Here is a 14,588-nt window from a genome sequence, read left to right as displayed (position 1 = left end):
ACTGCTGAATTATTACTATGTTAACCGCTTCCTTTTGGTTGTCTACTTAAACACTTTCAAATAAAATAGAAATTAGCCTTTTTTGTTCTAAAACAAAACTAGCCTGTTTTTTTTTTTCAAACTAGAATTTGTGTTTCTTTGTGATACCTTCTTTAATTGTCACACCATGGCCAGCAAATGCAGTACTTTTGAAAGCCTTTCTACTACCACTTGTAGGAGATTTTTCCTTCCATTTTCATGTAACAACTAGAAGTGCTACAACCAGAAAGCTCTCAGATGATTCAAAGACAAAACCGCACAAACTCCCTGGAAAACTTCAAAGCATGCACAATTTGCAGTTTAACGAAATTCAGAGTATGTTTTCTACTACCATTTTCATATATTACTAGCTCATCAACCCTTGGTTTTGAACTAAAATACATTTTCTACAAGCTACAGCTTTTATCTAAGACACTATTTTTAGCAGGACTCTGAATCTTCAAGAAAGCATATGAGCAGATTAAATAGCTCCTGCGTTCTGTATTGCAGAAGATATTTTGGAGCTCTAAACCTAAATTTTCAGTGTTCACTTCACAAGTCTGCTGGAAACAGTCAACAGTGACCATTGCAGAAAAGCAGCTTTTCACTAGCTTCAATTCCACAGCTGGCAGAAAATGCAGAGTAGTTCTGCAACAGAGAGAAATGTCCCTTCACTTATTACCTAGCAGTATCATTTTGCTAAACTTCTGCACCTGAAGGAGCAGTCTGCAGACTGATTTTCTAACCAAAATCCGAATTTGTGGAATTTTGCTGTTCCCATATAACTGGCAGTTTTGTATAGACTGAAGAGAGACAAAAAGTTTATGCCAAAGATCAAACTCTTATCAACTTATAAAACACAGGGGTCACAGTAAGACTTAAAGCCAACCCCTAACACCTCAATTAATGTGGAACACCCTCCTGTGCCTCCTGGGCAGCACTCCTGCGTGCTGGCAGAAACGACCTCTACCTCCTGATGACTCTATGACAGCCTGTAAGTGTGACACCATATCTGCTTCTTCCTCAGCCTGAATTGCATCATTTCAGGCATCTAGAAAATAAATAAGCCACAAAAGCAGGAATTTAACTGCTACACTTAAAAATCCAGAACTGGACCTCACCGATTAGCTTCCCTGGAAGTGATGCTGTCTGAAGAGGGGAAACTCACGGTGGTCAAACCACAGTTTTTAAAGTCCATAAACTGAGGAGAAATAAGAACACAGTTAACCACATATACTTTTACTTGATGAGCTTCAAAGATTAATCTCTTTTCTATCACAAAACCATTAAGGCCTCTAGCAGAAATATGCTTTACTTTATTTGTCAATCTACTAAAATATTAATTTTTTAACCACTCATAGTACCATGTCATGTGAACAATTACCACAACTCAATGTGATATTGGCTTTAGAATGTACTGCTAGTCCTCTAAGCCTGAATATTATAGAGAAATAAATATATATATAATAGAATATCAACTGTCAAGAGTTATCAGAACATAAATAAAAAAATGTTATGTTTGTATAAATTGAGCTAGATTCTCATAAGCAGATTGCAAAATCTGGTTCTCTTCAAAACAATTCTAAGGGAGATAAATGAACGTACTATGATTTTTTAAGTAGATCAAATATCCATGGTTTCCTGTCTAACAGAACAGTTGCCATGTTAAAGGCTGCTAAGTCTTTCACAAATTGCACAGAATGTTTGTATTAAGAGGTAGCCCTGAGAACTAAGAAATTAGTTTTACACAACACCATTCTTTGCAACTTACACCAAAATCTCATAGTGAACAGCAAATTTTTTTTTTAATTGTAGTTTCATAAGAGAATCAAATGCTTTCTGTCACATCACTCTTAAGTTTTAAAATTCTTTAAATTACTCTTAAGTCATACAGAGGAAAAGAAAAAAAAACTAAATCTGAAGACTGTCACCTGGGAATACTAAAGATTTTAAATATGCAATATTCCTCTGTTAAAATACATATCAATAGCTTACTAGCACATAGAGTAGAAAAATTCAAAAAGTATGCTATTTCACTTAGAAAAAAAAAATCCAGTGCTATGGGCTGGCTTGTGGGAGCACCATAATTAAACAAAACAGCAGAGGAAGTTTTTGCTTGGAGAATTATGTTTGATGTATCATTAAAAACCTGTGTCAACTTCTTCTTGCAAACTTCTGAATATATGCTGAATACTTCAGAATAGGCCACTGATTTAGATATGAGGAAGAAAATCTCCTCAGTGAGTGGTGAGACCCCGGCACAGGGTGCCCAGAGCAGCTGTGGCTGCTCCATGCCTGAAGAGTCCAAAATCAGGCTGGACAGGGCTTGGAGCAACCTGGGATAGTGAGGGTGTCCCTGCCCATTGCAGAGGGTGGAACAAGACGACATTTGAAGGTCCCAGGACGTTTGAAGGTGATAGAGACCACTCAATAATAAACCTATCCGTGATCTTAAGCGGCACGAACTTAAAACAGGCAAAGCCAGGATCAAGTAACAAATCCGCAGTGAAGCTACAGAAACTCACCGGTCAGTCTGCGGCGGGCTTCTGGAGCTGTCCCGAAGCTGCTCGTCCTGTAGAAATACCAGCTGGGACAGTGGAAGAGCCGCAGCTCCCGGCACCGCAGGAATTCCGGTGCTGGGACGGGCGGGGAGGCCCACACGGGAGTTCCGCGGGTGCCTGGATACGCGCGGTGATGTCACCGTTCCCCGAACCCACCGCGGGGCTCTGCCGCGGCGCCCCCCGCTCTCTGCCGCCTCCCTGACACATTCAAAGGCTTTAGGGCTTCCGACGGTAAAATATAACTGCAGGAAATTAAAAGGACCGACTGACATGAAAGGCAGACTGAGATGGGCGTGTCCTCAGGGCAGCGCCCAGGTCAGAGAGAGGAGCAGACAGCCAGAAAGTTTTGAATGTCTGTGGACAGAATTCAAATCAGAGAGCGCTCTGGACCACAGGAGCACATCTCTCTCGATGAGGAGGAGTTAGAGTTGGGGAAAGGTTCTTGGGAAACCTCTCAAGCTGAGAGATTTCGAGCCCCAGATGTGAGCATATGTGTCAAACAGTGACTGAATAAAACCCACCCTACAGTTTTATGGAAAAGCACTTTCTCCTTCTCCAAGCACTGCTGTACTTTCTGTAGCTCCATTTTTAAAGTTCCTGTTAAATTCTCTCTGCATATTTTGCATGAAGATGATATAGCTCTTTGTTGGCACCAGCCACAGTATCCTGAGCTTCTTTCACCTTTTGTCTTACAGCACACATCCATCAGGATATCCAGGATGTATCACTCAAGACTGAAGGTTTTATTGCAAGAGATAAAAACTCCACAGCGTGCCGCTCTCTGGCATAAGACTCAAAACTTCATTTCTTGTTTGTGACCTGGTCACTGTAAATGGCTTTCAGCCATGATTTTGCTAATTCTGTCATGTAGTTATCTTAAATATGTGCCAAATGAAAAAGAGGGGATGGAGGATGTGTCATGTGTTGTTTAATTTTTTCATAATTATTTCCAAGAGATTTTAGTGCACAAGACTGTGATTTTAAAACAAATAATAAAGTAGAGAGTAAGAAAACAAACTAACTCCAAGTCAAGGTCACAGAAAAGTGAGGTTTAAATTTGGATATCTGATATAAAGATTGAAGTATAAAGTGCAGACTTTTTCACAGTTGTCTTCTCTTTCCTTTTGTGAAGAGAGGTTGTCAGGTCCAGTCTATGGCCATAGTCTCTGTGTGTCTTTTTTTAGAGTTTCATGTAAGAAACTTTGCTTTTATTTGCTTCTTCACAGGAGTGAAATTCTAGTTTTTTGTTTGACTCCTGTAACTGTTGCTCCTGTTAATTCAAAAGTGATTGTGCCTGATGCTTCCAGTGTAATGCATTGCTTAATTCTCCTGCACTCTCAAACCTCTCACAGTGTGATGAATTTTTGCTGAAGCATATTTAACTGCTCTCGCAGTGTCTGGGCTTTGTCAGCTTCTTTTTTTCATCTTACTGGAATTCCATTTGAATTCTGCAAGTTGTAGGTGCAGTGAGTGGTGTTCCATTTACGCTGCTTGAAGCCTTCCTGTAAATTCAAATTTTGCCGTCTATGAGGATGCTTTTTTTTCACACTGGACAGTCTTTCACACAATCCACATTCCAGACAAGGACACTTTCTCGAGATCAGTGGTGCACTTGCTATGGACTAGCGGAACTGTCTCCATTATTTCATTCAGCTTGTCCATAATTACTGAAAAGGAACGTCTGGCTGCACCGACTTTTAAGTGTCCACAAAGCCTGGACTTTTGTTTGTTGAAAACAATCTGCTGTTCAATCATGGAAGTGATTATTGCAGCATGGAAATTAACTAGGAAATCAGCTGAGTGCTTCAAAGAAGTAAATTTCTTCCTTTTCACAAACTGGTACTTTATGCCTGTGTTTGGAGTCTCCTACATCCACTCAAAATCCAGTGCCTCCTTTTAAACCCTTTTGTCCAGGTGAAAAGGGAACAAGACTGAGCTAAAACTTTAAGCCTTTTAGCTGCCAAAACTGCAATCACAGCTCCTCAGAACACATGTGCCAGGCCTTAGGTTCATCTTTCCTCAGCCTTGCTTCATCTTGGTTGTTTTCCTCATCAGCAGGGAGAGCATTAATTAGGTGCCTGATTTTCTGTTTCACTAATTTGTGGATGTTGACCTGGTCCTGGAGACGGTCTCTTTTAGAACACATAAGCACACAGCTGGCCACAGAGAGGACACAGCAATACCATGCTTCTTTTTGCCTGCTGATGTCCTGGATATTGCCTCAGGTTTGTAAGTAAGAAGAATTAGAAGCTAATGGAAGTTTTCTGTACATGGAGAGAAGTAAAAAAATGCCGCTATTAGGCACAGGTGCAAATACAGAAGAATAAAATAAAGAGTAATTGCACAGCCACTATTGCATACAAAATATGTGAAATTTTGATTTCACAGCAAGACCCAGCTACTGAGGATTTGGAAGTCAGCATATCTGTTTGTGGCAGCTCACCCAGCAATCACATGCCCTGACCATCACACTGAGGATATCCTTCAGGAAAAAAACATGCCAGAAAAATCATCTTCTTCCAGAGGCCACTCTGAATTCTGCAGGAATAATGATGGTTTGTTTTGTTCCGAGCCTGTTAGCTGGTGGGAAGAGAAATCCTCATGAAAGCATGGTAGTTATAAATTGTACAATTAGGACTGATCCTAGGAAGCTGGGATTCATCAATTTACTCTCCATTCATCAGCTCCTGAGGCACGGACAGTGCAAAATTAGAGACAGGATGAGAACTGGGAGAGAGAAGTTGGAGATTTTGGGGCTGTTACACCAAGCAGAAAATGATGGAGGGGCTTTAGCATTAAACCCTGGTGCTGAGACCAAAACCTCTTACTTAATAAACTCATTATTCTCTGTTGCTTTGGGGGATTAAACCTCTGTTGCAGCCAAGGATTTCAGAGACATTTAACCCTGACTTCAATCTCTGTGATGCATGTAAGGAAAGGAGCTGTTTTCCTTGCTAAAAAACATGCCCTGCCTGCTAGCCTGCTGGCCTTACTGTCACAGGGGCTGGTATGGGAAAAGATGCCTCTGGGTTTGATCTCATCAGCCAGATTTTCAGCTGCAAAAAGGCAGTTTAAACATCACTGACAGCTGCTGAAATTCAAGATGCAGGTTTTTTAAGGCGTAAGAAAATGGTGTAAATTTTTTGTTAGAAAATAATTAATTTCTGTCTGACTTGAGACACATATCTCCTGTGGAGTAAAAGCATAGCTCTAAAGAACATGAGTGTTTCCAATACATGATCTTCTTTCTTGGCTTCCTTGTCCAGGGTCCCACACAGCTGATTTTACTTTGGGTTTAACCATGTGCTTTTTCATCCCTTTCCTTAGTCTTGTAGTTATGCTTTGAGCATCCCTGGGGAATAAGAGGCTCCAATTTGTTCCCCAGAATGTTTCACCTGGTCCTGCACATCTACAGGTGAGCCTGCTTTGGGGTGATGCCTGAACTCCTTCCACCAAGACCATCCAGGTCCATCAGGAGCTTGGTGCACCAAAAGCCAGTCTCCAGCAGTGCCTGAATCAGGTCCCTGAGGACCATCTCTACTGATTCCAAAGGGCTGGGATGAGGGGCTCAAAGCCATACCACGGGGCTTGGGGCCACCGGAGAATCCCTGTGAGCAAATCTGCTTGGAGCTGCCAGGACTGAGCCTTGCAGGTGACACAGAGACTGAGAGCACCTGGACTACAGCCCAGGGAAACACTGCAACTGCAATCTTTCCTTGCAGACTTCTGCATCTCCACAGCTGCTTTCAGCATGATATCAGCACTGCTGCCCTCTACCTGAGCAGAAAAATAATGAAAAACTTTCCTGAGCAAAAGATCCCTTGCAAAGGTGAGCAAGATCATTCTGATGACTCATTTGGTCTCCAGGCCTCTAAATATACGGGGAACTGTCTGTGCCAGGGCTGCAGGAAGGACACTGACCTCCTGACACAATTACAGGAACTGCTGAATGGTAGAATTACCTCAACATCTTCAGCAAACTCCTGTAAATTCTTGAACCATGGTTCGGACTGGGTCAATCCCTATTCAATGTCACCACCAACCATTTGAGTCCACCAATAATCCTGGCCCCCATGGCTTCCAGCAGGGAAATGGAGTGAAGCTGACCTGATGTTTGTAGTATTGTCCACAAGGGTCCCAGGATGAGGGAAGAGACGAGAAAGTTGACTCCATGTATCAGCAAGCTAGGTTTATTATTTTATGATAGAAAATATATTAAAACTATACTAAAAGAACAGAGAGAAAAGATTTCATCAGAAGGCTAAGCTAAGAATAGGAAAGGAATGAATAACAAAGGCTTGTCTCTCACCGAGACAGTCTGGACAAGTGAACTGTGATTGGGCGTTAATTCCAAACAACCAGATGAGACCAATCACAGATTCCCCCTGTTGCATTCCACAGCAGCAGATAAGAATTGTTTACAGTTTGTTCCTGAGGCCTCTCAGCTTCTCAGGAGGGAAAAATCCTAAGGAAAGGATTTTTCCTAAAACATGTCGGTGACAGATGTTCTTTGTTCACAACTGGGCCACACTCTCTGGTCGGACTCATGAGCTGGTATTTCTTACCCAGCAGGGCCTGAGGTGGACAAGAGAGCAAACCAGAAAAGTCAGTGATACAGACAGGGAGAGAAAGACCTCAAACTGACATTTTAAATAAGCAATCAGACTCATTCAATAAGAAAAGGGATTACACAACTACAGCTCCACATTTCTCCAGGAGGGAAGAAGGAAAAAAATTAATGCAAAGAGCACAAGGGATTATGCTCACCCAGCTCATAATCAGGCTTAGAGCACTGTCTTGTGGGTGCTGGCCACCAGCAGTGGCCACTGGCCAAGGGGGCTCTTGCTGCTGGCCTTCAGCTTCTCCCTGCTGGCTCCTGTCAGTCTCCGGCTGTCCTCAAGGTCTTCCTTGCAGCTGGGGCAAAAGTGGAGGCTTTGCAATTGGTTCCAAGGCCTGGCAGAGCTGCAGTCCTGGAGCCCTCTGTGCTCCCTGCTGGCTCCATCCATCCCTTCAGCCCCGCCATGCTCTCACTGAACCCCCAGCCCCCTTCAGTTTCTTCAGGCCCTCACAGTCCTCTCATCCCTTCAGTCCCTTTCTGACCCATCCCATCCCATCCCCCTTAGACCTGCCAGCCCCTCAACCTGTGCCACTTCCCTGTCACCTCAGTGCCACCATCGTCCTTGGCTGCCCCACAGCCCTCAGCCCCAGCAGCAGCTCAGGCTCTCTGTCCCTTCAGCGCCACCGCCCCCTCAGCCCCCTCAGCCCCCTCTGTCTCACCGTCCTTCAGCAGCTCCTCAGGGGACAGTGCCTGGGGCCAGCGGCAGCTCCCACTGCTCCAGGGCCAGCCGGGGCTGGAAGTGCTGCTCTGGCCGGCCCGGCCGCCAGCTGGGATCCAGCACAGGGAGAGGGGACACAGGGGGCACAGGGGGAAAAGCAAGAGGTGAGAAAGGCAGCCGAGGGGGCAAAGAGGTAAAAATGCAGCCTAGGCCTACGCAAACAGCAATCTATCCATCAATCTATACATCTAAACACTCATATTCCTCTTACTATGCAACTGTACGCATTTATAAATATAACTTCATATATATGGTTTTCTTACTCTACTCATATATAAATTTAACTCAGAAAATCAGTAAATCTAATTACATAAATGGAAATATATCACATCTGTAACAGTATACACATCCACATTTAACTCTACAGATCTATCAATATATGCACATATAAACAGAACAGTTTAATCTATAAATGGAACTATAAGCATTGATAAATAAAACCATAGCAATCTATAAACATATTTACAAACAGAGGAATTCTACCTGCCCGATGGTCACGGGCTCTCCTCTGTCTCCTCCTGCCAGGCAGGGCAGCCCTCCTGGAGATGTTGGTCAGATGGCATCTGGGAAGCCAAGGGAATGCTCAGTCAATATTGGCCCTTGTGCACCTTTCCCCTGGACAGCAATTGCCCTTCTACCAGGGACTGTCAAAATGGCCTGAAAGGCAGACTCTCACTTGGCAATTTGAAGCCTGCCCTTAAAAGAACAGGGACCATTCCAAGTGTTCAAAAGTGTGTTTCAAAACATTGAAGGATCTCAATAAAGTCTCAGCACTCGCAGCGCAAAGGGCACCCACGAGAGCTTGAAACACACACAGCCCCAGGAGCCACAAAGAAGCCCAGCCTTGTTCTTTCTCTGTGCTGACAGACAGACCTCAGTCCTCACTGAAATGCCTGAAGCTGAGGGCTGCTGGGAGCTGAGTCATGAACCAGCTCCATTACCAGGGCCATCTACCAACTGCCCCCTGCAGCGAGCAGCAGCTGCTCCAACTCGACCATCGGCTCTGGCAGGAAGGGCTGCGAGGGACAGAGCTCCCTACGAGGCCTGCAGGCTGCACCAGCTTGGCTAAGGAATGGATCCAAAGTGCTCCCTCTCTCCTCTTAGGTCTCCCTAATCAGGGCTCATTTAAGTTTCCATTCTGATACTGGACTGACTATGATGTTTCACTTGGCTGGCCTCTGATGTTCTGCTCCTTGTTTTTCTGGTGGGTCAGCACCAATACCAGCAGACTGGTACTACACCGAGTCAGTGATCTGGACTTCTAGCCGGACTTTTTGCTCTTTTTTTCCCCTATTCCTTCAAGAGTCGCTCAGCCTGGCCTCCCCTGTCAGCCTGCAGCAAATTTATCCACCGACTTCAGCACCAAGCTGGGACACTCGACTTGGTGACACAACTCCCCCAAGGTCAGCTTTATTCCCTGCTCTCTTGCCACGGCACAGGATTCAGTGCCAGAGCCTCTGGAGAAGTGTGGAGGGCAGGGCTAAGTCAGCTTGTGCCAGTGCAGGATTTGAACTCAAGGCAGCAGGAAGCACCAAACCTGCTTGGAGCAGCCATCTCACACCTCTCTAAACCAGTGAGGGCTCTGTCCTTACCAGGCTCCTCGGGCTCCTGGGAACCGTTCCTGCAGCTCTCGGTGCCAGATGAAGCTTCCTCTGCTGCAGCTCTGTCCACAGGCTCCCCTCCTGAGGAATCGGGGGCAACACTGACATTGTCCTGAGCAGAAAAACAGAAAGAAAGGAACCCAAAGATCACTCACAATTTTCCTGGAAACACATCAGGAATACGATAACTCTCCTTCTCCACTCCCAAAGGACATGGAGCACGGAGGAGGGAACACTGCCCATACCGTTCCCATGAGGAGCCTTTTAAACTCAGGATTCAGGTGGCCAAGGTGAAACTGAAGCTCTTACAAAATGACCTTTGAGACAAAACATGAGCACAGCAAACCAGAAGACACCAAGTGAGGGGACGTGCCCTCACGCTCTGACCCTGGCTCATGCCAGAGCTGGGAGAAATCAGCCAGCAGAAAGCCAGGGGCTCTCCCTGCTACCAGTAAGGACAGAGCTCGCTGCCAGCCCTGCCCAGGGCTGGGTGCTGCAAACCCCCACAAAAAGCACACATTTCTGCCTGGGTGTCTCACCACCCCCAGCAAAGCGCTCACACAACCCAGCACGAGGTGGTGCTTTTTGGAGCCCTCTGCTGCTGCCCCATTGGTATGATCCAGGCAAACATTTATGCACCCAGGCCATTCCCAGGATCACATTTGTGATCACGGGCAAAAATCTGGACATTGGGACAGCGGAAAATAAAAACAACCCAAAAGACAGGAAAAGCCAGACAACCAAGTAGTGTTTCTATTCCACCGAGGAAGAAATGTCCACAATGAAGCACCTGCAAATTACCTTTGGACACAAAGATATTCTCACTATGACCAGTTCCAGAATATTCATCTCTTCTGCGTCAGCACAGCCATCAGAACCCCTAAAGATCCTAAAGATGGTTCTGAGCCTGCAACATTTCCTTTTATTATGGAATAAAATGCTTCTGGAAACTGCTATGTCTGACTTTACAGAAGACAAAAGTCATGCCACTTGAGAAGAAGGTATTGGTAAATCCAAAAAAATCCCTCTCCCCACCTGGAGTTTGCCCTGGCTCATAATCATAAATGTACTGGAGGCAATGGGTCAGCACATGAATAAAAAGAGAGACATTCTTTGGCCAACACGTATAATATTCTGCAAAAGGACAGAGAGCTGCAGCTCCAGCCCAGCCCCAGCCACGGCTCTGGGAGCACATACACACACGGCAGGGCTCACAAAGCAGCAGCTACAGCTGCAGTCCTGCCCTTGCCTGGCTTTGGCCTTCCCACCCAAAAGAGGCACAGCCCACACCTGCTGCTGGAACAGAGGCACCTCTGGCATGCCCCTCCCTGCACAGCACCCTTGGCCTTCAGTGCCAGCTGTCCAAACACTCTTCTTTCCCATCAAACAAAGCCTCTTAGAACCTGCAAAGCTTCCACTTCCTCAGCATAAACGCCCCTGGCACTAGGGATTCTTCCCAGCAGAGGGAGCAACCAAACCTGGTGAACACCTTTCACCCTCATTTAAGGGCTGTCCCCCTTTTTCATTCCCTCTTCTTCTGGAAATGTTGCTTTACCAAGCAAATCCTTCCCTGTCCATTCACAGCTGAACTCAAGAAGCCTTTGCTTCTCAGCCATGCAACAACTTTCAAAAGCTCTCAGTCCAGCCCCTTTCATCCCTTTCCAATGCAGTTACCTGAGCAGAGGGAGACTTTTCAGGCAGGGATCTCCTGCTCTCCCAAATAATTTTCTCATCAGCAAGGCCCAGATCCACTGGTGGTGATTCCTCTTCTCCAGGTGCTTTCTGTGCTGAGCTGTACGCCATTGATGCTGCACAACCAGCACTGCCAGCTGGAGAATTGTCTTAATTGAGGCTGAAGTTTTTGGGGTGGCAGACAAGAATCCAAACACATTGGTCAGGCTCCACAATGTGGCTTTGGGACGCAGAGCTCTAGTGCTGCCTTGGATCAAACACTACAGGCATTTCATAGAAAACTTCATTCCAGAAATGTATTCAACTTCTTCTTAAAAAGTATTTCTTCTAATTGACGCGTACATATATTAAAGTATGGGTTGTAAAGCTGATCTACACACACTGCCTCCCCTGATCTCCAGCTGGTCATCTCTTCCTCATGGTCATTATTTCCCAGTGTTTGACCTGGTGACCCCTCTCAAAAGCACTCTTTTGCTCCCACTCTGTACAGCTTTTAACTGCTTTATCTAAGAATCCTGAATGTGCTAACAATCTTTCAGGCTGTTTCCACAATGGATCCTAAGGAGCTCAGCGAAAGCTCAGCCCTTTGGCAGCTGCTTTGGATACTGAAGGCATTTTCTGCTGAGATGCTGATGACTCCTCATTTCAGTTTATGATGGCTCATGACTCTCCAGCCCGGGCCCTCGGCCCTCAAAGCCTGCTAAGCTTTTGATTGAACAAAGGTCTGTAGTCACTTTGTTGAGGATTTTATTTAGGACTCTCTTGGGAAGTAAAGAAGGAACAAGACAGAGCTGAAAAAAGGCAGCTCTGTGTGTGTTGGATTTGGCACAGCTTGGTTTTTGGTAGTGGGGGAGGGCCATGGGGCAGCTTCTGCAGAAGGCTGCTATAAGCTTCCACCATGTCTGACAGAGCCGGTGCCTGATGCCTCTTAAGAGGGACATGCTGCTGGGCAAATCAGAGAGGTTGTAATGCTTCTGTGATGACATATTTAAGAACAAAATCAAAATGGCCAATGTGCAGTTTTTTTCCAGGGGTGGCAAGGCACTGCTGCCAGGGGCCATCCAGGTGGAGCACGTGGCGATGTGCTAATTCGGCCTCCTGCTGGGTTCGGGTTGCCCCCAAGCAGGCTGCATGGGTCCGGATAACTCAGTCCTTTATGGGACAGACTGTCCGAGTTCCCAAGCAGTTCTCGGCTGCTGCAACCTTAGCAAGCTTAAGGGATATTAGCTCTTTTAGTGATTATCAGCTCTTTGTGAGTTCAGCTCTAGCTTGCAAGGTGCCACAGGCTGGCCGGCAGATGCAGAGAGAGAGGAGAAGGCCGTTCTGGCGTTCCACAGAGATGTCTTTATTGGGTGTTCTGTGAAGTTCCAGTGACAGCCCTTCTAACCAGAATGGGCTAAAACAGCCCATTATATAGGGTAAGGGGGGATCAGAAATTGTCCAATAGCAGGGGTTAAGGAAAGTGACCTATAGGGTTACAGAGAGATAAGCAGGGGTACAAAGGTGGGAGAGAGGGACTTCTAGCTATTCACCATGACTTGGCATTTCCTATCTTTAGGCCTCTGCTCTCCCTGGGGCCCTTGCAGGCCCATGGCCGGCTACAATACACTGCCATGGCTGCTGCCGTCCCGGCATGACCTGCGGCGAGCCTTGTCTGCCTGGCCGCTCCTAGCCAGCCATGCTGTGGACAGAAGGGCAGGTGTGATGGTGGCAGCTTCTCCTTCCCAGCAGCCACATAAAGAGAGGCGTTCCATAGTGCCAGCATCGCAGAGGCCGCCACTACTTCTGCGGTGCTGGTGGGGGCGCCTGGCGAGTAAAGGAAACATGATGAGCGACTCCTCGGAGCAGAACTTAGATGAGATCAACATTTTGGCACTGTGAGATCCTATAGGAGCCTTTAAATTACTGGAACTTTTTGGCAATGGTACCTAGGAGGAACAGTTTTTCTTCTCGTCAGAGAAGAAGAAGAAGTGAGGAGATGTGAGGGAAAACAACATGGCAACGCCAAAGTCAGTAGAACAATAAGGATATGAATAAAGGGACAGAATCTGCTGGGCCATAACCCTGTGGCGTGTATCTTGAGTTTTTGGAGGTCACAGTCTCTCTTTTATCCTAAACTCCCAACTGCATCTTCCCCTCTTCCTTTTTCCTTTGGCTGAGGTAGTAAGAAGGTACAGACTTCCCAATCTGCCTACTCCATTTAATGCATATTCACCCTCATCAAGCATTGTATTACCATTAAATTGATCTTTATGCCCACCATGGGCTGAGGGCATTATCCTGTGTTGAGACCAGCTGCCTGAGCCGTTTGTTCTGCCTTTGGCTTCTGTGTGGTGGTGTGTTTTTCTTCCATAAGTTTATCATGGTTGGTTCTGTTACCCCTATGCAGATGGTTTGTACCTGAATCCTATCCTCCCACCTCCCTTGTCCATCTCCCCAAAGAACTGCCCTTTGTTCCAGGCCCTTCCATGTCCATCACTGTAACCTTGCCCTCCTCCCTTGTCTGTCAATGTAACCCCACCTTCCCCACAAGATCCTTCCCTGTCAATATTGTAGCCCCTGAGATCCAATTGGTTCATTCAAACTGTTCTCCTCCCCTATTATTCCCTATTGGTTTGAGCATTGTATTCCCCACCTTATGCTCCTCCCCAGGTTCCTTGAAATTGGAGAAAGTTTGTAACCTCCCCTTGTACCCTCACCCATATATAAATTGGTGCATAGATTTGTTCAGTATTTTTGCGTCCCTGAGCCTTCTCCTGGAATAAGCCTCCTTGAGAAACGATAGGAAAGACCCTTCCCTGTTCTTCATCCTGATCCTTGCTGTAGATACAGCTAGTGCTTCGGGGGAGCAGCCTCATTGCTGCAGCTTTACAGCAACCCTGCTATACCACCACCTGGGCCAATCCAGGCAAGGGGCGGCCACTCTCAGCTACAAGCTGATCTGGCACTCGCATCATTCCTGCCCTGCAGGGAGAAAGCATTGCCCAAAGTCTGTGTGACTGAAATAACAATTTATTTTCTTTTCATTCAAAGAAGATTTGTGAGAGCTCTGCTAGAGTTGCCAGTGGGTTGGCTTCTTGCAGGGTTGAGAAGAGTCCTGGGGGCTGGGGACCCTTCTCTTAACAGGGCGCAAGGGTCCCCATGGCAATTGGTCCCAGCCCAGCACAGGGGTGGAGGGGACGAAGCTGCTGCCCTGGGCAGAGGGATCTGCCACTGTCACCTCGTCTTGTCGTGGCTCCTCCTGAGGCCAGTCCCACTCCATTGGGCCAGGCAGCAGTGGGGGGTGGCTGGGACCCCCAGGGAAGGTAGCCTCCAATGTGCCAGGTTCCTCCTCCACATCATAGACTTTGGGGCCGTGGGCAGGATCCCCTCTCCATGAG

At 46.4% G+C, this 14,588-nt stretch overlaps 1 long non-coding RNA gene across 1 annotated transcript; it reads right to left on the bottom strand.

The window, feature by feature from the left end:
- Window positions 1-6,753: 6,753 nt before the first annotated feature.
- Window positions 6,754-9,634, bottom strand: LOC132341951 (uncharacterized). Its single transcript, XR_009490358.1, has 4 exons — window positions 9,508-9,634; window positions 7,857-8,478; window positions 7,347-7,493; window positions 6,754-7,154 (listed from the first exon to the last, which is right to left on the bottom strand). It is a non-coding gene; the product is annotated as an uncharacterized LOC132341951 (long non-coding RNA).
- Between the last annotated feature and the right edge of the window lie 4,954 nt (window positions 9,635-14,588).

This window comes from Haemorhous mexicanus, chromosome Z (genome assembly GCF_027477595.1).
Source record: "Haemorhous mexicanus isolate bHaeMex1 chromosome Z, bHaeMex1.pri, whole genome shotgun sequence".
Taxonomy (NCBI): domain Eukaryota; kingdom Metazoa; phylum Chordata; class Aves; order Passeriformes; family Fringillidae; genus Haemorhous; species Haemorhous mexicanus.
This window is presented reverse-complemented; position numbering and strand designations above follow the sequence as displayed.